At 41.1% G+C, this 22844-nt stretch overlaps 1 protein-coding gene across 1 annotated transcript in view; it reads right to left on the reverse strand.

Moving 5' to 3' along the window:
• Positions 1-7545: 7545 nt before the first annotated feature.
• Positions 7546-22844, reverse strand: part of LOC140598510 (adenylate cyclase type 1-like) — a 97241-nt gene continuing 81942 nt past the window's right edge. Inside the window, exon 10 of the transcript XR_012000947.1 lies at positions 7546-7888. The gene's annotated coding sequence lies outside the window, so the exon portion shown is untranslated. The remainder of the gene's footprint in view (positions 7889-22844) is intronic.

Here is a 22844-nt window from a genome sequence, read left to right on the forward strand (position 1 = left end):
ACACAGGAGGAGGGAGAAGCAGGCTCCATGCTGGGAGCCCGACATGGGACTCGATCCCGGGACTCCAGGATCGCACCCTGGGCCAAAGGCAGGTGCTAAACCACGGAGCCACCCAGGGATCCCCAAGAAGCCAATTTTAATCACATGGTAAATTGTCACCTGATCTGGAATCCTGAACCTGCTTTATAATTGTGATTTAACTTTGCTTTATGATTGGATAGAGCTGACACTGGAAAGACACACCTCGTATTTGTGCCTTCATAGAGTGTTGGTGGCAGCCAACAAATCAGATAACTTGGATGAAATGGACATGTTCTTAGGAGCACACAAATAACCAAAACTGATTCAAAAAGAAATAGAAAAATTCCAGAGACAGTAACAAGTAAAGAGACTGTGTCAAGGAAAAAACTTCCCAACAAAGAAAACCCTGAAACTAGAGAGTTTCACTGATAAATTCCACCATTTAAAGCTGAATTAACAGTAATCCCCTCAAATTTTCCCCAAAAATAGAAGAGGAAACACTTCCTATTTTATTCTGTGAAGGCACCATTACCTCAATACCAAAGCCAGACAAAAATATTATAAGGCCAATCTAGAAAGAAAATATCGAATAAATAAATAAATAAATAAATAAATAAATAAATAAATATCAATATTCCTTTTGAATAAAGATGTAAAAATCTTCAAATAAAAAACAAAAACTCTTGTTCTAAAGTATATTAAAAGGATTACAAGTCATGACCAAATGACATTTATCCAGACTGCAATGGTAATTTCACTGGTAATTTTTATAAAATCAAACAATGTAATATACTGCATTAATAAAACAAAAGATGAAAAAAATCATCTCCGTTGATGATGCAAAACCTTTGACAAAATCCAATGCCCCGTTTTTATAAAAATACTCAGAAAACTAGGATAGAAGGGAACTTCCTTAACATAACAAAGGGTATTTATGAAAAACTCACACCTAACATCACATTGCATGGTGAAAAATAGAAAAGTAATGCAAAGAATGGACCTCAACTTCACACTATATACAAAACATTAACTTAGGGATCCCTGGGTGGCGCAGCGGTTTGGCGCCTGCCTTTGGCCCAGGGCACGATCCTGGAGACCCGGGATCGAATCCCACGTCGGGCTCCCGGTGCATGGAGCCTGCTTCTCCCTCTGCCTGTGTCTCTGCCTCTCTCTCTCTCTGTGTGACTATCATGAATAAATAAATAAAATATAAAAAAACAAAAAAAAAACAAAACAAAACATTAACTTAAAGTAGGTCAAAGACTTAAATGTGAAACTATCAAACTTAGAAAAAAAAAAACCATGAGAGTAAATCTTCATGAACTTAAAATTGGCAATTCTTAGATCTGACACCAAAAGTATGCTGAGAAAAAGAAAAGAAAAAACCAGATAAATTGGATGTCAACATTGAAAAGTTTTTTTTAAGATTTTTTTTTTTTAAATAATCTCTGCATCCAACATAGGTGCTCAAACTCACAACCCCCAGACCAAGAGTTTCGTGTTCTACTGACTAAGCCAGCCAGGTGCCCTTAACATTGAAAAGTTTTGTGCATCAGAGGATATTATTTAAAAAGGGAAAAGACAACTTATAGAATGCAAGAAGATATTTGTGTATCATATATCTGGTAAGAGCCTAGTATCTAGAATATACAAAGAACTCTTCACATTCAACCACTTACAATACCAATAAAACAAAAGACAAATATAACAACAACAACAAAAAAGACAAACAACAAACTTTTAAATGGGAAGAGGTGCTGAACAGACATTTCTCCAGAGAAGATACAAATACCAACAAGCAAGTACATAGAAAGATGCTCAATATTATTAATACTTTGGGAACTTTTAAAGTTTTGATTTAATCAAAACTACAAGGAGATATCATTTCACTCACCCTAAGGTGACTGTAATTTAAAAAGGCAGAAAATTACAAACATTGACAAAGATGTGAAAAAACTGGCAGTTGCAGGCACTCCTGGCCAGAATATAAAATGGTGTAGCTATTACGAAAAATAGTAAAGCAATTCCTTGAAAAGTCATCACCATATGACACAAGCAATTCTACTCCTCGGGATATACCTCAAAGAATTGAAAATAGGTACTTAAACACTTGTATGCACCTGTTAGTCTCAAAGCAATTCACAATAGTCAAAAGGGAGAAACAACCCAAATGTTCTCAATAATGAATAAACAGGGATCCCTGGGTGGCCCAGGGGTTTGGCGCCTGCCTTTGGCCCAGGGCGCGATCCTGGAGACCCGGGATCGAATCCCACGTCGGGCTCCCAGTGCATGGAGCCTGCTTCTCCCTCTGCCTCTGTCTGCCTCTCTCTCTCTCTCTCACTGTGTGCCTATCATAAGTAAATAAAATTTAAAAAAAATAAGAAAATTTAAAAAAATGAATAAACAAATTGTGGTATATCCATACAACAGAATATCATTCAGCCAAAGAGGAATGATGTATTGACACATGCTACAATGTAGATAAACCTTGAAAACATGCTAAGTAAAAGGACCCAGTCACAAAGGTCACATATTGTATGATTCATTTACATGAAATATCCAGAATAGGTAAACCTGTAGAAATGGAAGATTATTATTGTCAGGATCTGTGTAGAGCGGGGAATGATTCCTAAAATTGGCCTGGGATTTTATTTGGGAATAGTAATGTCTGGACATGAGATAAAGGAGATGGTTGCATATTGTTAATGTACTCAATGCCAATTAACTGTTCACTTTTTTAAAATATTTTATTTATTGGAGAGAGAAGGAGGGAGAGAGAAAAAGAGAGAGAGAATGCACAGGCATGTGAGCACGAACATGGGGAGGGGCAGAGGGAGAAGCAGACTACTCTCTATGCAGGAGCCCATTGTAGGCCTCGATCCCAGGACCCTGGTATCATGACCCGAGCCGAAGGCAGATCCTTAACTGACTGAGCCACCAGGTGCCCCTGCATTGTTCACTTTACAATGATTGATGTTATGTGAATTTCATCTCAATTTTTAAAAAAATCATTACCTTGGGAGTGTGAAGAACACATATATTGGAGATGGACTGTAATAAAACACAGGGAGGGTGCGGCCTACGCACTGCTAGTGGGAGTAATAACTGAGAGGAAGTAATGGAGTTGAATGTTACTTAGGAAGGAGACATACTGGGAGTGAGTGAGAAAGGATGACTTCTATCCAGAATGAGTAAATTAAGAGCATAAAATTTTGGAACAAAGACAGCCAGTTCTCTACCGAGCAGGCTGCATTTCAGGGAGGTTTTGAAGGCATTAAATTTAAAGCTCTACTCAATGGACCAGTTTGAACCACAGAAAAGGATCAGAGAGTTCTGAAAATGTGATAGAAATAAATGAGATAGAAGTAAATAGAAAAAAATTGGGCAGCCTGGGTAGCTCAGTGGTTTAGCGCCACCATCAGCCCAGGGCATGATCCTGGGGTCCCAGGATCAAGTCCCACTTCAGGCTCCCTGCATGGAGCCTGCTTCTCCCTCTGCCTGTGTCTCTGTTTCTCTCTCTGTCTCTCATAAATAAATAAATAAAATCTTAAAAAGGAAAGAAAAAATCATGCCTGTAACATTAGAGGTTTTTTCAGTTCTTTTTGTTTTAGTTTTAGTTTAGTTTTTTTTTTCTAATAACATTATGGTCCACTTTAGCTTAGGAAGTAGTCAACAAAAATATTTAGCGTAAATGAAAGTTGAGTCAAATGTGATGGTAGGAAGGTGTCCATACAAAGTTCGTATTATTTTCTATCTCCCGTCAGTTATTTGTGTAGCTGTACAATTAAGTGATCTAAACAGGTTCTGTCTATAATAAAAAAAAATGTTTCCAATAAAAGCACCAATGAATTAAACCAACAAATTATTAAGCTGGGGCTCGCTCTACCTCCAGTTCAGGATTGAGCTCTACATGTGTCCATTTCTTTCTCCACAAGTACTTCTTGCCTTAAAGAAGTTCACTGCTCATATAGGTATTTTTATCAGTAGGCTCACTGGGAGTACATTGTTGCCTTATCCTTACCACCAAAGTTTCATGGAAGGACAAGGAAAACATCCTGTGTACGTGGATTGCTTACCCCATACCTCTTCTGTTGGGATATGCCAATGGAACTAAGTACGGAGTTTCCCTCTACATTTTATTTTTTTTAATCACAAAAAAGGATTTATTAGACAAACACATCAATAGATGGAGTCTAAGGATTTGGTTGGAAAGCCACTGGGCCTTTCAAAGCAGAAGTCCAAAGTCACATACTTGGAGCATTACTCTGCTACACTTTGTAGAAACAAGAAAAGTGAGGAATGACAGCACTCCACGCTAGTCGACAGACAGATAAGCCTCACACCTCCCTCCCTAGTCCGTTTCTGTTCAACTGGCATCTTCTGTGACTCTGGTACCTGAGAGAGATGGAATGTTTCCCACATCTTACAGAAATTCAGTTTCTGGTTACAGATCTTGCCTCTGTGCACCTGAACTTCCTGTTCATGACGCATGGGTTGTTGCTTTTCAAAATCCAATGAGCAGTTATTGAGGGAGTGCTTCTCAATAGGAAAAGTGAATAAAACGTTCTCATCTATAGTAACTGCATTTTTAATCTCATCTGGTATCAACTGTCTTCTAGAAAGTTACAATGTGTTGTTTAGGGACACTATTCTTTAACATAGAAGGAAAGGAGTAATTAGTACAGGATATGTAATTACATGATACCCATTCTGAAATCTTGTAAGAGTGCTGTGAATGGGAAGTCATCATTTAATTTATCAGAAGGAGGGGGGGAATCTTCTATCATTCCTTATTATACCAGAACTAGACATTTTGAAATTATAATATCATCATATGTTCATGACACCAAACTGGGTTTGCTTTATGAGAAACCTTTGATCATTAAATTTAATTGTTAATGGCACAGGCTATCAATAAAGAGCAAGCAGTATGATATCTGTGTAGGTGTCAGTGGGCCTCAAATAGCAAAGGTGAGAATGAGATAGACGTGACCTGGTTTGGCACATTGGGGTTTCTGAGATGTGAGCTCCAAACATAATACATAGAAAACTAAGGGCAGTATTCCAAACAGATCTGGTATGAGAATTTTATAAAACAGCTAGTTTTTTCAGGGACATAATAAAAGGAGCAGTTTCAACGAAGGGCCATGCATTAAATTCCCATTGTTGGATCCAAGATGGAAATGTTTTTGCTTCCAAGGCCCTCCTGCAGCCCAAGAACTACTTCTTTCACATCCTTGAGAATCTTTTGTATGTCATGGCATCCTAGAGTCTGTTTGGAACAAGGAATGCTCTAGATGAAGCTCTAAAAATGTTGAGTTTGTGCCTTTAAGAAACAGTCCGATTCATGACTTTCGTGTGCAGCAGGAGAGCTGTGCTCTCTCAGCACGGTTCGCCATTTGGGAGCCGAGGCAACGCCAGGACAGATGTATGAAAAGTATCAAATACTGCAAATCAAATACTGCAAAGCAAAACAGGCAGCCCGAGGCATAGACTTCAAGATTTTGGTTGAACCACTAGTCCGTTCATTAACATCTTTAAGCAACTGAGGCCATGGCCTGGTTGGTCAAAGCTGCTCTCAAAATCTGCGGGACAGTGGAACCGCATGTGCCTGAGCAGGTAACTCTAGCCAGGAACTTATGAACATTTCCTAGCAGAAGCTTCTGGTCTTCTCAGAAAAGTAAAATACCTATTGTCTCAGGAACAGCCTGTGGGGAATCTGTTTGGATCAAGAATTGCGCTCAAGTCCCAATCTTAAATGAAGACCTAAAAGTGTGCAGTTTTGTGCACTTAAAAATAGTCCATTTCACAGGGGCCGTGTGTGCTCCTGGACCCAGCTCGCTCAGTGTCTGGGAGGAATCGCTGGGTTTGGGCCAAACATCCAGTATGGAAAGGGAAATGATCCGCTTGGGCAGGGGGGAGGCTGCTTACCCTCCGAGAGAGCTAGAATGTTGGAAGAAGATTCCATCCTAGGGTGAGCGACGGGCGGCAGGAGGAAGTCCTGGCTCCCCGGAATCTCCCCCCGCAGCAGCCACAGCAGCCCCGCTGGGACACCCAGACCCCAGAGCTGAATGGAGCCTGAGGAGGGAGAAGAGCCAGGTGCGGAAGCGGGAAGCGCGGAGGACAGCCGGGGTGCAGGCCCCTCCTTGACCCCCTCTGTGGCCCGCTTGCATTAGGGGGGGAGCCAGGGGGGAAAGGCCAGAGTGGGCAGGCGGCCGTGCCCCCTGCTGGCGCCCCGCGACAGCCTGGAGGGAAGGGGGCGCAGAGGCCGCTCACCCCGAGGGGGCGGCCCTGCGCGTGGGCGCCCCTGGGTGGAACCGGGAGCCGCCGACCCCGCCAGTCACTGGTGAGTTCAAGCCGGTGGACCCCGACAGGCGCCGGTTCATAGGCATAGAAAGGGGTCAGGTAGGAGGGCCCCAGGAAGGATGCAGAGGGGCCCCCCGCGGCTGCGGCCTCGGCCTCAGCGGGAAGGAGCTGGAGGCGGCAGGAGGACGTGGGCCTCCGAGGAGGGGAAGTCTGCAGGGGCCACGCAGCCAGCAGGGCGCTCCCGGGCTGCCCCCGGCCGCTCCCCGCCTGAGCCGCCCCGTGGGCGCCGGGCTTCTGCTTCTTCCCCTGGGTCCTCCGCTTCTGGGACCAGATCGGGGCCTGCGTCTCCGTGAAGCCGAGCGACAGTGGGAGGTTCAGGCGCTCGCACGCCCACAGGGAGCGCGGGGCTGAGCTCGCTCTCCGGGGCCACCAGCTGCTCCCGGTGAAGGCGGCGCGGCCTTGGCTTGGGGCAGCGGGGCTCGCCCCGGGGCCGCGGGAGCAGGGTGCGCCCGGGGAGCTCTCGAATTCATGAGCCCTAGAGAGGGAGGGAGGACACAGGCAGAGGGAGAAGCAGGCTCCATGCAGGGAGCCCGACGCGGGCCAATCCTGGGTCTGCAGGATCACACCCCAGCTGCAGGAGGCGCTAAACCGCTGCGCCCTGCTGCTGCCCCTCCCTCCACATTTTAAGGAGAATTCTCTACTGTGCAATTTCACACACTACAACGTTAATGTTTCTTCTTCTGCTGACTACATTAATACTCTTTTTGCTATTTTTGTGCTAGAAATAAGTGTCCAAATGTTTTCCCTAAAGTGGTGTCAGTCTTCTGTCCACTGTCCATCTTACACAGAATTGTGACACTGTTCATCGAGAAACCAATTCTTTCCTTAATTAACACTCAGATTGATTTTACTGACAGTGCTTGTATTTTTCCTTTCATAAATAGTGTAAACTATGTTGATAATTTCATTTCGATTCAAATGTCACAAGCAGAAAATCTAAACAATTAGCAATATTTTTTAAACAAAGGAGTTTATGTTTTAGAAATTCATGGTTAGGCTATAACAAAATAAATAACAGCTCTGATCAGTTACATCTCTGGTTTAGCTGTCATTAACCTGTCAAAGATCTGGGTGGACACATGAAAGCTGCCTTGAGTCATCACGCACTTACACCTTGTGAGAACATCACAATTACATTAAAAAAAGGTTGCAAGCAAGCCCTAAAAAAATCCGTTTATTTGCTGCAGTAAACTAGGATGAACAGAATTACTACAAAGTGGTTACATGGATTACACAATCAAAAGATATAAGCAGCACAAGGCATGAATAGAATGACCAGCACTGCAAAACACACACACAATCATACACATACACATAGTGGCACAGACCCAGACACACCCGCTACACACACATCTGTTACTGGAGGGCACTGGGGAGAGAAAAGAGAAACCAAACTCCCATGACACTGCAAAGGGTTTTCTCCGGTATGCGTCCTCTTGTGCTCATCCAGGCCTTGCTTCTGGCTGAAGGCTTTGCTGTACTTGGAGCACTTGCATGGCTTCTGCAGTCAACGAAAAGAGATCGCCATGAATCTGGGTGAACTCAGAGCCCTCCTCACTAAGGTATACGCGTGGGGATATTTTCCCGAGCTTCTGTAGGGTGCTGAAGCAAATCCAGAGCTGTGCCATGAGTTATTTTATTTTAATTTTTCAGGAGAAACAGCAACACTCAGTGTCTGCCTGACAAACTGAACTACTTGCTCATGATAGTTCATAGTTCCAGCATGTACTGTAGTTCTCTTATTTTTTATTTTATTTTTATTGGTTGATTTGAGAGAGACCAAGACAGAGAGAGAGCAAGAGAATGGGAGAGTATAAGCAGGAGGACAAGCAGAGGGAGAGGGAAAAGCAGACTGCCCGCAGAGCAGGAGCCTGATTTGGGGCTCCATCTCAAAACCCTGGGATAGTGACTGAGCCAAAGGCAGACACCTAACCCGTTGGGCACCTAACCAGGCACCCTTGCAGTTCTTTTTTTTTTTTTTTTAAAGTTTCTCTTTATTTTTAGTATTTTTTTTTATTTTTTTATTTATGATAGTCACAGAGAGAGAGAGAAAGGCAGAGACACAGGCAGAGGAAGAAGCAGGCTCCATGCATCGGGAGCCTGATGTGGGATTCGATCCCGGGTCTCCAGGATCGTGCCCTGGGTCAAAGGCAGGCGCCAAACCGCTGCGCCACCCAGGGATCCCCCTTGCAGTTCTTTTAACTAAGTCATAGTTAGCTTTGCAAAGCTAGGTTGTGAATGTCTGACATGATCTAACTACTAAAAGAACTGAACTCTAGGTCTTCTTTTGGTCTTGGTGGGCCACAAAAATTTACTGACACTAAGGAAGGGCATCATGGACCAAGAGAGTTTGGGAACGCTGATCTAGATGGTGCAAACTGCTTACTATCTCAGAGAATGAAAACTTCAGGAAAAAATTTCTATCAGATATTGGGGATAAGTATAAAAAGCAATACAGCTCAACTGTGGTTTAAGTATTTTCATCTCTATTGCCCAATCTTCCTTTCTTATGTAGAGTGTTCTTTTCTAAAATCTAAACAACTTTCTTAAATGAAGCATATTTACAAATTGTCACAGACTCTTAAGGAAAAAGAAAAAATTCCTACAGGAATAAAAAACGGTCCACATTCCCTAGCCACCTTTGATACTAGGAACTTACATTACCATCCATTTTACTCGGAAAGAATTGCAAAATAAATTAAAATTATTCCATTAAAACACCTCCTCAAAACAAACAAACAAACCCAGCTGGCCATCACTAAACAGTGCATAAATAAAAAAGATTTGAGGAAAAATAAACTATTTGTTTGAAGTAAACTTGCAGTGAAATTTTTTCCAGATACATCTTCAAAAATATTATAGTTTTTTAGATTGAGATAGTATTTAATTTCCTGTTCTGTAGATAAATTCCATGCATATTTTCTCCTTAGTATTTAAGAGTATTACAAAAATGTCCAGATCTACAAAACCAAACTGACATGTGTGTGCCTACCAACTAGCTCTTAAGGAATCAAACATGCCCAGTGCAGCTGTGACTCTCAACGCACCCCCACCCCGCTCCCTAACTGCAGTACCTCAGCACCTTGTCTGTACACTTCCCCAGAGGTGACTACTAGTGCTGGGTATGGAGCTTATCATTCCCTGGCTTTTCTCTATATTTTTACTGCCCATGTATGGAAGGATCTCTAAGTAAGACATAGTACTATATCGCTTTTTACACTTACTTAAATAGTATCATACTGTATGTAAACTTTGTGAGTTCTCTTGAAATTGATGTATTTTTGCTGAGCATTATCTTTATGAGCTTCTAGTCCTCAATTTCATTTTGTGAACACATGTAGTTCATACTCATTCATTGTTAATACCATATCATATTACATTCAGTGGCTATACCCCAATTTGCTTATATATATATAGTATCTAGTGATGGGTAGTTCATATTTTTCCAATTTTTCACTCTTACAAATAATGTTGCTTTGGCTTTTTTGTACACTGTCTACTTGAATGCAGGTAAGTGTAATTTCCATGGTATGTGTATCTAGAAGGGGGATTGCAACTTCCACTCTTCTAGGAATGGCCAAACTCTACAAAGTAGATAAGCCCTTCTACACTGCAACATCCAGTACGTTCTTATAATTCTATCACTGTATTTTACCAATTCTGAGACTTAGGAGGGACATGATGAGTGTACATAAGTTTAAAAGTATTATGTTCCTAGAAAATAGGACCTCTTATCAATTCGAAGTGATCTTTATCTGTGAGAATTTTTTTTTATTTTGAAATTAATTAAGTCTTCATATAGCTATAAAAGCTTTTTAAAATATGTCAGGGGTGGGGAAATAAGGGGGATATTGAATAAATGGCAGAAGACAAGCATCCTCTGGAGAGCTAATGCACAGCACTGTGATTTCTAGCGAACAACACTGTAGTATTATTTCACAGGTGCTACGAGACGAGATCTTAAATGTTCTCAACATACACGTGCACATACACACAGTCATAAAGGAAATTATATAACATGATGGAGATTTAGATAACACTATGGTGGTAATCATATTGCAATATATAAATGTATCAAATAAATACCTTCCACTTTAAATGTATATAATGTTATATGCCAATTATACCTTAGTTTAAAAGAAGGAAGAAAAAATAAATAAAATAAGCATTTGCCTGGTATATTCATCTTTGTACTTTTAAACAGTCTATTCTTAGGTATGAGGAGTATCCCCATAAAAAGTACCCCAACTGGATTTTCTTAACCTTCCCTTATATCACCTTTTTAAAAGACAAGTTCTGATTCTTGATATTCATTGCTATTTTTTATAGTTTAACGACCATTATGATATACTAGTATATTTATCTATTAACATTTGTTGTTACTAATTATATATTTAATATATACACTTAAAAACATATGTGAATATATTTCATCATTTTATTTTGGGCATTGCCTTTTATCTTGCTTCTCATTTCCCTCCCTATATTTTCTTACATGTTTTGATTTAATGATTTTCCCCTCGTGTCATCATAGAAGGTATGAATACTATTTCTATCCCCTTAGTGGTTATCCTTAACAGTTCTATCACGTACAATGAACACAATCGAAAGTTTATCTGTATGTTTTCCCTCCTACTGAATAACGAGTCCTGCAGAATCTCCTGTCTCACATGTTATGTGTAAGTCTTTTATTTGTGTCTTGACTTTTAAAGCCTGATATGGAATCATTATTATTTAACACATCAGTGTGGTTTAGTTTTATACATTCTTTTTTTTTTTTTTTTTTTTTAGTAATTTTTTTTTTTTTTTTTTATTTACGATAGTCACAGAGAGGGAGAGAGAGAGAGAGAGGCAGAGACACAGGCAGAGGGAGAAGCAGGCTCCATGCACCGGGAGCCCGACGTGGGATTCGATCCCGGGTCTCCAGGATCGCGCCCTGAGCCAAAGGCAGGCGCCAAACCGCTGCGCCACCCAGGGATCCCAGTTTTATACATTCTTAATGATTACTTGACTTTTCATGCTTTCTGACCTTCAGAGGATCTGATGATGGTAAATTCTTCTTTTATATTTGATTGAAGATGACTTTATTTTTCATTTGTTATTAAGTGAAAGTGTACAAATCCAATTAGATGTATATAACAGACTATTTTTCACATCTCTTAGCCATTTCCATCTCTCTGTATTGCACCATTTGCAAGTTCTTTAGAATCAGCTATCAATTATCTTCAGTAGGAACCTGTTAATAGGACCATTTCAGTTTTTAATTTCCGTTAATATTTTAAGCTTTTGTAAGTTTTTATTTGGTTCTTTTCAATTATGCTTAGTTTTTGATAAAATCTTATTTTTTCCTCATGGTGCTTAGGTCTATTTAAAAAATACTCCTGCTTTCTTTTAGAGGCCGATTTGAATGGTAAATGGTTCTCCAACCTTTTATTTCCAGGTGGTAGGTGTCCTTCTGTCTAAAATGAGTCTCTTGTAGACAGAAATAGATGGGTCCTGCTTTTTTATCCAGTCTGAAACCCTGCGCCTTTCGATGGGGTCATTAAGTCCGTTCACGTTCAGAGTTACTATTGAGACAGAAGTTGCACTGTTGGGTATTTACCCCAAAGATTCAGATGCAATGAAACGCCGGGACACCTGCACCCCAATGTTTCTAGCAGCAATGTCCCCAATAGCCAAACTGTGGAAGGAGCCTCGGTGTCCATCGAAAGATGAAAGGATAAAGAAGATGTGGTCTATGTATACAATGGAATATTACTCAGCCACTAGAAACGACAAATACCCACCATTTGCTTCAACGTGGATGGAACTGGAGGGTATTATGCTGAGTGAAGTAAGTCACTCAGAGACGGACAAACGGTGTATGTTCTCATTCATTTGGGGAATATAAATAATAGTGAAAGGGAATATAAGGGAAGGGAGAAGAAATGTGTGGGAAATATCAGAAAGGGAGACAGAACTTACATACTCCTAACTCTGGGAAACGAACTAGGGGTGGTGGAAGGGGAGGAGGGTGGGGGGTTGGGGTGAGTGGGTGACAGGCACTGAGGGGGACACTTGACAGGATGAGCACTGGGTGTTATTCTGTATGTTGATAAATTGAACACAAATAAAAATTAATTAATTAAAAAATACTCTAGATATTTATATAATTTACCTTATCTGATAAGTCATTATCTTAAGTTTTTTTTGAAATCTAATGCTGTTATTTGTGCTTCCTCCTGTCTCCTGCTCATGGCTCTTGTTTCTTTGGAGTTATGGGCTCATGTCTGGTGGTCTTTATCTGTTAAAATCCGGTGACCCTTAGGTTGAGGGTATGTCCCTCCAGACAGCATTTGTGTTTGCTTCTGCCAGGCATTCTGGGATGCTATCAATCAAAGGCCATTTTAAGTTTATTTCTTGCTTTAGGGTTTTCTGGTCAGGGAAGTATTTTAGGTCTGAACTCTAAACACACTTGAGGGAAAGACTGTGGTTACAAACTCGAAGGAGAACTCTTTCTCTCTAGCCAGCAATTACTCTGAGACAGTCCAATGTCCTAAGCATCTTCGTCTGCCAAAGGTAGATTATTTCCAGTCCCTGATTTAATTTTGAGTATCACTTTTCTAGGGCCCCAGCACTGTGGTGGGATGTGGTTCCATCTTGTCCTATAACCTAAATCCAGAGCTTGCCTCCCTTTCCATCACCACTGAAAACCAAACCTTGAATTTACGGATACTGGCAAACACCCTGAAGGTGTTCTCATTCTCAACTTGACCTTATCACTCTGGCCTTCGGCTTCAGTTTGCTTTGTTGGATTCTGGGGATTATTGTTACTTTTTTCCCCATAAGTTCAGATATTTGCTATTTGCTTTATTATATCCAGCATGGGTATGTGTTTTGTATAGGACCTCTGTATTTTAAATGACTGTTCAAAGTAACAGAAAAACACTGCATTTTCTTGGCAGTCCAAAAAATAGGATGTTTACTGCTTTTTTCATCTAGTCTAAATCAACAAAATCTCTTTTCACATATCACATGACCTTTGGTGCCTATTATTTCTGCAAACATTGCCCAGTTTAAAAAAAAAACTCGAAAATGTAGTTGTAGGTATTTAAATCAGAAATTTCTTGGAGTTGCTGGGACTTTTATTATATCCAAATGTTTTACTTAAACTTGTATTTTAAAAACATATAAGGATATATCAATATGATGTATATGAAAAGGAAAAAGGGAAGGTTTTCTCCCTACAATCTATCTATAAAACAAGATCTTGTGAAGAAGTCAATCACCATGGCAGCTGCAGTGACAGCTAAGTGTCTGGCAGAGAACAACCGAAGACAAGACCAAGTATCTGGATGACTTCCTAAGAGAATGATAGAAGTTTCCAGGAACAAAAGGCAATGAGAAACAAGGTCTGTGCATCACTGATTAACAACACCCCTCTAAGTCCTAAATTTCTTCGTAGCAGGTACTGTCTAGGTAGGCATCCTACAGTGCCCCATGGATACTATGAAAGGTTCTGAGCCAGTGTATGGAGATTATGGCAAAAGCATAAGGGTTTTATAGTTATCACAAGTTTTCAAAAACCCAAATGTGTATTATTCACTGGCTTGGATGGAATAAATAATGTTTTACACACACATTCACACACTCATATATTGATATTTTTCAAATGTTTATAAATACTACTGGTGATTATTTCAATACACTTTATTTACAAATGTCACTGAAATTTTATTACCTTCGCTTATTTATTTTCTCCTATAAAAGACATTAAAAATACAACTATCATGTGTTTCTGTGTGTGTGTGGGCAGGAAAGATGGGCTGAAATTTATGTTAGAAAGGTTCCTCCAATTCAAAAAGTTTGAGAATTATAGTTGTAAAAGGGACTCATTTAAAGAAGTAGTTCTCTGCCTGGACTCCTTCCTTTGTATCAAGAACCATTTGAAGCTGAGGATTCCTTGGGGTTTTGTCCTAAGATTATCAGCTCACACGCTCTACAATCACCCTTCTATGTCAGTCTAGAAAGAAAGGTCCTCTGAGTCCTTTAGGCTATAGCAAAGTATAGTAAGAAGCCATGTTTGCCTTTCATGTCTGTCCATCTCTTTTATCCCTAAATCTTAAAAAATATACAATTTTCTTGATATTACAAGGAAGGATATAATTTCTGACATATTTGGTCACAATGCCATATAGCGCTCCTTGGAAAGAACTTTAATGTGCACCCTTGCAGGATCCCTGGGTGGCCAGCGGTTTAGCGCCTGCCTTTGGCCCAGGGCGCGATCCTGGAGACCCGGGATCGAATCCCACGTCGGGCTCCCAGGGCATGGAGCCTGCTTCTCCCTCTGCCTCTGTTTCTACCTCTATCACTCTGTGTGTCTCTATGAATAAATAAATCAAATGTTTAAAAAAAAAAAAAAAAACAAGCTCTGTTCCCAGGCCCTTTGCTTTCCAAGGAGGTCTTTGGTCCCGCTGGGGCATAGAGACCTCAACTCTATGGCCTGTGCAGCCGAGATGCCCAAGCGTGGGGTTCGATGCAACTTGTCACAAAGTTAGATGCAACAGTGCACAGGCTGGACCCCCTCCCTCGCCCCGCCCCCCACCCCCCCTGCCCTGGCGATCCCCTAGGGCAAGATTGTTCAGACACCCCCGCTCAGAGGCCTTCCCCGGGCCCCCCTCTAGCCTCCGGGGCCCCCTAAATCTTACCGACCCCCATCCGTGTTGGAGCCCTTCCCTGCAGCTCCTCTGGGAGCACCATTTCCAGCCTGGTCGCAGCAGCTCCGGTCAGCCCCAGGCCCCTCGTCGGCCCTCCACAGGGCGGGGAAGCCGGCGGGGGAGAGCGCGAGGAGCCCGAGGCAGCCGCAGGTGGGCGTCCTCCCGGGTGAGTGGGGTCGCCTCTGGCCCCCGCAGTCCCTCCCGGGCTCCGCGCTTCCTTCCACTCTCTCCGGCTGCGCCCAGGGCTCCGCGGCGCACACGGAGGCGCTGGGGAGGGCGGCGGCGGCGGCGGAGGTCAGCGTGGGGCTGGCGGGTCCCGCGCGGCCTAGTGAGCCCCGAGGCCTGCTCCTCCCCGTCGGAGCCCAGCGCTGGGGAGGCGGCGGCGGAGGGCGGGGAGGAGGCCCCCGGGGAGCGCTGCGCGCGCGGGAAACGCTCGCCACTGTGCCCGGAGGGATTGGGGCTGGGGCGGCGCAGGGCGGGGCGGCGCGGGCGGCGGGGTCGGTGAGCCAGCGAGCAGGCTTCAGGGGCCGCCTCACCTGGGCTCCTCGTCGCTCCTGGCGCCCCGGAGCCCAGGGCCTGCAGAGGCCGAGGGGGCTGCCCCTCTAATGTCCTGTGTTCGCTGTGTTGCCCTTTGGAGACCAAACAAGGTAGTTTGCTGAGCATCCCCCCTTCCCACTTCCATTGGGGGCGCGGGGCTGGGTGCGGGGTGGGGGCGTCGGGGTCACGCCCGCGGGGGTGTGTGTTTTCTAAATAACACACCTGTTAGAATTCTATCAGTCTTTAATCCTGAACTCCATCTTTTCATTCTTACTTGCTACTCTGCATGGTTTTATAATCTCTGGGTCTGCGCTAATATTTCAGGGCATCGTTTAGTTAAAAGGCAAAGGAAAGATGGGTGTAAAAATAAGAAAAGCAGCCGATTTCAAGTAGAAGTAAGCATCTGCTTGTTCTCAAAGATGCTTCTGGTTTTTAATCAGCTCTGAAGTCTGGAAAACCCTTGTAAACAAGAAAACAAGCTATTTCATCGGCTTTGGTTTCCATTTCACCGCCAAGAAGGATGATGGATTGCGAGTTTGACCTGTCACGTATGGAAATTAGCTTGCTTTATTCAGTCACCCAGGCAATGTTTGGATTTATGGACTCGTCTACTCTTAATTATACATGGCCTTTTGTTTCTTCTATTGTAGATGGATCTATAGTTAAGTATGCAATGTTCGAGAGCTTTTATGGGTCATAGAAAGCCTATCGTGATAGGACTGCAACTATACTAAATACTCAACTGTCACTCATACACAAGTAAGCAATAAGTACCATGTTAGGTGAGTACACACATGCGCATTTGCTAACCACTGCTAATTTGATTTGCTAATCACTTTTGGGTTCAAAATTTACTTTTTAAAATTTATAACAATATACCTCACCTTCCTGAGCAGAACACGATAATAAAAGGTCTTTCTTGACTCCTTGACATAAGCTCATCATGCACTTTATTATATATACTACACCAAATGGTGATGTTCACAGGAATCATTGAGCTGCCACGTGAAGGGCTCCAAAATGTGCCACGGTGAAGTAAGGACTATTCTGGGCTGAAGATAGCTGTGAATCCACAGTACAGGGAGAACTTTCTCTGAAGTCCCCTTATCCATCTAAAGATAGATCCTCCCCCTAGGAAACCTCAATTGTCTTAAATCCTCTCCCCAAAAGTCTCACCCCCCAGGGAAGACCGATTCATCACAAGGCCGCAGAAAGGTAGGCACTACACTCAGACAGACATGGGCACAACCCATCATGTCTTCCATCTGTTCCCCTAAGGACTCACTTGTCTTTCCAAAAATTCATTTACTCTCCCTTCAGTGGCCTTTCTCCCTGCTCCTTTCCCTTTTTAAAATGCTCTATCTGCTCTCAAATCTCACCACATCTCTGGGTATTTAGTTCTTGTCGTGAGGTCCCTTTACATGTAAAATTAAAATTTTATAAACGTGGATGCCTTTACTCCTGTAATTTTGTCTGTTGTCAGTTTTGTTCACAGGCCCCCAGGTACTGAACTGAGGAGGTCAGGAGCAAGTTTCTCCTCCCCTGAGCAGCATTTCTGGCCACTGTCTATGTGGCCCAAACTGCTTTACTCATTTCATTTAAGGTCTTACTCTGTTAATTCCTTAGATGTTTCTGTTTTCCTTCCATCCCTCTTTCCTTCCTCCCTTCCTTCCTTTCCACCTTCCTTTTCCATTTTCTTCCTTCTTTCTTTTTTTTTCTTTTTTTCTTTTTTTTTTTCTCTTTTTTTTCTTCCTTCTTTCTATTCCTCAGTTCTCTTTCCCTTCCTCTGTCTCTGCCTCTGCGTTTCTTTCTCTTGCATTAAGCTTCTATTTCATCTGCCAGAGTTCCTTTCACTTCTTGCCGTTAAGAGTGTAATCGCCTCCACTCTAATCTTCCATGGGAAGAGAAAATAAATGCCCATATGTTTTAGAGTTATTTCTAAAAGCAGGTCGAGCAGGATTCACCTGAAGACTTTTTATAATAAATTTATTTTTTATTGGTGTTCAATTTGCCAACATACAGAGTAACACCCAGTGCTCATCCCGTGAATGGGTGATGGGCACTGAGGGGGGCACTTGACGGGATGAAGACTCTTAATATAAAACTCTTCCTTCAGTGAAGTGCATGACTTTAGTGTATAGGCCTCGTAATGTCTATTTTAATTCCTCGAAAGAGATTCTTCTTTCCTTCTAGATTTGGTCAGTTGCAGATAACTTACGTAGCTACAAATATTTTCTAGATATATGAAGCATTGTGTATGAAACATACATGTGCATTACGACGAAAAAAGTTAAAATTTCATTTTCATGTAATTAGAAATGTATACACCTTCTTGCACATACATATTCATATGTATTGTATATATTTGTATATGTGTATGTAACAAACTGCACATTTACACAAATTAGTGCATCAGTTTCTTTTGAGTTGTTTTGTTTTGTTTTAAGATTTTTTTAAGTAATCTCTACATCCAACCTGGGGCTCGAACTCACAATCCTGAGATGAAGGGTCACACACTCCACCGACTGAGCCAACCAGGCATCCCTCTTTTGGCATTTCTATTCGAATCTAATCACATGTATATTCTTAGTCTCATTCCTTTATATTAGTTTATAGTTCATGATAGATTTTTGTATCAATTAAACTACAACCAAATTACCTACCAATGAAAAAAAACACCATATCCCGATTTTACACTAAAAATTATTTTATGGATAGCCTTTTTCTCAGCTTATATAAAGTACTTTTCAATGAGAAAAGATTTTTGCGTGTACTAGGTTCTAGACATTGCTCTAGCTAGGAGTCACGGGGAGAGTGAAGGGAGATGAACTGATAAGGCTTCTGAACTACAGGTGTTATTTGGGTGTTAGAAGTGAGGAAAACTATATAAAGGCAGGAACTTTTAAATATCTGTGGATATTTTAAATATCTGTGGATCAAGGGCATTGTTGACCACTCATTCCAACAAAGGCAAGCAGCAATGGAAACAATAGTACCAAGGACTCAGGTAAGAAACACATGACACCTTTTTGGAATTGTAAGTAGTTCAGTAAAATTCAAAATTCTCTCTCTCTCTCTCTCTCTCTCTCTCTCTCTCTCTCGTAAGTAAATGTGTGAAAGCAGATTGTCTTTGCTTATCTGCCTATTTGGTTAATATTCTTGGGAATAACTGTTATTGTTATTGTTATGTATCTGTACAAAGACTGAGTCACAAAAAGGACATTTGTGAATAAAAATGACCTTAATTACGTGGCATCATGGAGATTATGTAGCTAATTCCCCACTCAGAATATTTTCACATTGTGAAGATGTTTGGCTTTTGTTTTGTTCCATTTCGATGTGTGGAATGTATTTATTTGCTAGCCCTATACTTATTTTGTTATAGCTTTTATTTCAAAGAGGCTATCATCTGGTGTATACTCTTAGCATTTAAGGAAAAAAAACCCACATCACATACATCCTAGAGATTGCTATTCAAATCTTCCCTCTATCACTAACTAGCTGTGAGACACTAGGCAATTCTTTCAAGCTTGTTGGGCCTCAGTGGCCTCATTTGTATAAATTGAGGGTTTGAGTCAATGACCTCCTATGACTGCCTGAATTAAAGTGATTATTACCTCTGCTTCTTTGAAGTCCAAATTGACATTCAAGTAAAAAGTTCCTCAGCTACCAACCCTGTACTTTACAGCAGTGAAATGTAGAAAGATTTGTGCTTCTTTATGTCTTTCCCTCTTGAAGCCTGCATGCATTAGCTCTTCCTTGAGTGTTAATGAAAATGTAAATTCATGCTGAGGTAGCTTTCTAATTAGATTTGTTTATAGAGTGATTTCAATTGTAACTTTCCCGAAAAGTAGAAAAGGAAAATGATCACTTATTGAAATCACTGAATTTACCATACATTTTAATTAAGCAAGGTAGGTAATTGTGTTCTCATTTCACAAGTGAGAAAAATGAGTTAAAAGAGCTTTTAGGTTTATATTATGTGCATTTTATCACATAAATAATTTTTTAAAGAATTGTTAAATGTCTAAGATAGTGTAGTACCTGAATATATATACATACATATATAACTTTGACCCAGATCTGTACCAGGCCAGGTCTATATTATATCATGAAGGTTTTGTATTAAGAATCAGGGTTGGGGATCCCTGGGTGGCTCAGCAGTTTGGCACCTGCCTTCGGCCCAGCGTGTGATCCTGGAGACCTGGGATCGAGTCCCACGTTGGGCTCCTTGCATGGAGCCAGCTCCTCCCTCTGCCTGTCTCTCTCTCTCTCTCTCTCTTCGTGTCTCTCATGAATACATGAATAAATCTTAAAAAAAAAGAATCAGGGTCAATTACACATCTTTTAAACTCTTTGCTATCTCTGATTTTGGGGAGGCCTTCTATCCCATCCATCTTCCATTTTTGACCCTAAGTGCTCTATTTTCTAGCTTTTATTACTTTTTTTCATCCTCCAGGACACTTTCATCAACCTTGTAATGACTGATAAAAAAGCAAAAGCTGAGACGCCTGGGATGTGCAGTTGGTTAAGTGTTGGACTCTTGGTTTCAGCTCAGGTGGTGATCTCAGGCTTGTGAGGTGGAGTGGCACAAAGGGCTCTGCACTCATTGCAGAGTCTGCTTAAGACTTTTTCCTCCCTCCACCTCTGTCCCTCCCCACTGCACTCTCTCTCTTTCTTTCACTCTAAATAAGTGAACATCTTTTTAAAACATATTTTTTTATTCATTCACGAGAGACACACAGAGAGAGGCAGAGACACAGGCAGGGGGAGAAACAGGCTCCCTGAAGGGAACCCGATGTGGGACTCGATTCCAGGACCCCAGGGTCACATCCTGAGGTGCCCCTAAGTATGTCAAGAAAGAAAGAAGAAGGAAAAGCAAAATCTTTGTTGGCCTTACACTACTTCAATCACTGAAATGCAGAGAAATATGAAGTAGCAGAGTGGTAAAGTGCACGCACTATGAAATGGACATTTTTGGGTTTGAATACAGGTTCCAAGGCTTTATTAAGTTTGTAATCTGTGCAAGTTACATGGATTCTCTGTGCCTTGATTTCCTTGCTGGTGGAGTGGGGTTAGTAGGGATAGTATTCAACTGAAGGGTTGATGGTTGGATAAAATGGGCTAATTTTATGAGAAGAAAGCATTATGATATGAAAAGCTAAGTAATAATCCTAGGCATTCTCCTTACATCATTGGAAGCCTATACTACTGGAGTCTTTAAGCTATTCCATTTAATTGGAGGTTCTTGTACTCATCTTTTTTTTTTTTTTCTTGTACTCATCTTAATAACAATTCATACATTTGAGTGATTTATGTGACTTCCAAATTCTTTTTTTTCCAGTTTTTTTTAACTTCATCCCTCAATTCCACATTAGTTCCGATTCTAATCTCAGCATCTTTGACCCCAAATTATAATCAAACCTATACCTGAATTGCTTCCTTTCCTAGCATTGGCCTAAAGTTCTTGAGGCCTGGACTGTGCCAAATATCTTAGTCGCCCAGTCATGATTGCTTTGAAGGAAATACCTGAGCCATTTCCTCTGTCCCAGATGACTTTATCATATTGATCACATTCACAACTAGAGAAGGGAACTCTGAAAAAGTTGAGCCTGGAAAGGAAAGTAGGGTACAGAATATAGATTATTTCTCAGTAGAAATGGATGGACCTTTTGTTCAGAATGTGGAGGATGGAGGTACAGTGTGCTGGGTTGATGGGAAATTCATCCACAAGATGGTGCACACTGCTTATCTTTGCTTATAGACATTCCATCTTAAACAAAAATGTCAGATATTATATTTTCACATAAAAGATAGAATAACAGCTTTTGTTTTGACAGACAGCTTTTGTTTGTCATGTGTTATAATCTGTCATACTTTGTATTTCAAACTCTGTTTTGCTTTGGACATTTACGGTATGGATGTGTGTGTAGGTGTTTGTTTCTACGTGAGAATTGACCCATATGACCCATTATTTAGTCTTCACTAAATAATGTAGACCCAGAAAATTTTGAAGACTGGGGCAGGGTTAGGGGGAGATGGATTCTATAAGAAGGGGAGACTTGTTTTTTGTGAGTATTTTGCCAAAAGTAGAACAATAAGGATATATTGACTATTTTGAAACACTACTTCTATGCAAAGAAAAATGCATGCATTTCTATATTATTCATCGTTTTAATTGCATAGTTCTTCATAAATCACTGCGTGTGACTTTTGCTTCCTTTGTAATTCTCTCACAAGTTTTGTATATTTGCGTTCCACGGTTATCATTCAGTTGTGATTGATAACTTAAGATTGGCAATAGCTACAGCTAAAGACAGGAAAGAAATACAGGTGACATAGGAACCAGTTACAAAAGAGCATATAATATAGCAGAAACAGCAGCCACAGAAATGGAGCCAGTTGCTCATGCATTTAGAATGTCCTTGAGCCTGATCTCATGCATACCACTCTACTAGATGCAGTGTTGCTGAGCATGCCCAACATCACATCTTTGTAGATCATACATCACTCATAGAGGGAGGTCAGGTCACATGATAATTTGATGGCCTGTAGAAAGCTTTCCACCTTTTCTAAGATCATATAAATCAGAAATTGCTTTTTCATAGAAGAGATGAAGAGAGAGAATAGAATATCACGGTTGCCCAATCCTAAAGACCTATGCTATGATGACCCTATAGGGGCCCATCAAAGTCTCCATGCGGCATCCCTATTCAATATATAGACTTCAAAAATTATCATTATCTTCAAAGTCCATTTATTGCTTCTCAATAACTAACCAAATCTGCTCAAAGGTGATGGTATTTTCAAAAGGATAGAAATTAAGAAAAAAATAGTTAAAATAGTTAAAATCTCATAAAGCAGGATTTGCACTATGAGCTCATGACTGCTTAACTCTGGTGCTAAATTTGGGTAAACAAATTTTCTCTCCCTACATAGTAGATTCCTATTTTGAGCCTCTGATTGGGTTGAATTATGTGCAAGATTCCGTGGCCCTAATTCTGGACAATAGACAGTAGAGATATTATAGAAATATTACAGAGAAAATGACAATGTTTTCATGTTTGATGTTATCTCCCTATTAGAGTTGAAGAAATAAGTATCTGTAGGTTAACTTACATTTGGTTGAACTTAATATTAGGTTAAGGAAATCATAAACAGTAGGTGGAGGTATAAAATAACAATACTCCTTACAACATACGATTTTATTTCCCTATCATAAAA

This window comes from Vulpes vulpes, chromosome 4, assembly GCF_048418805.1.
Source record: "Vulpes vulpes isolate BD-2025 chromosome 4, VulVul3, whole genome shotgun sequence".
NCBI lineage: Eukaryota > Metazoa > Chordata > Mammalia > Carnivora > Canidae > Vulpes > Vulpes vulpes.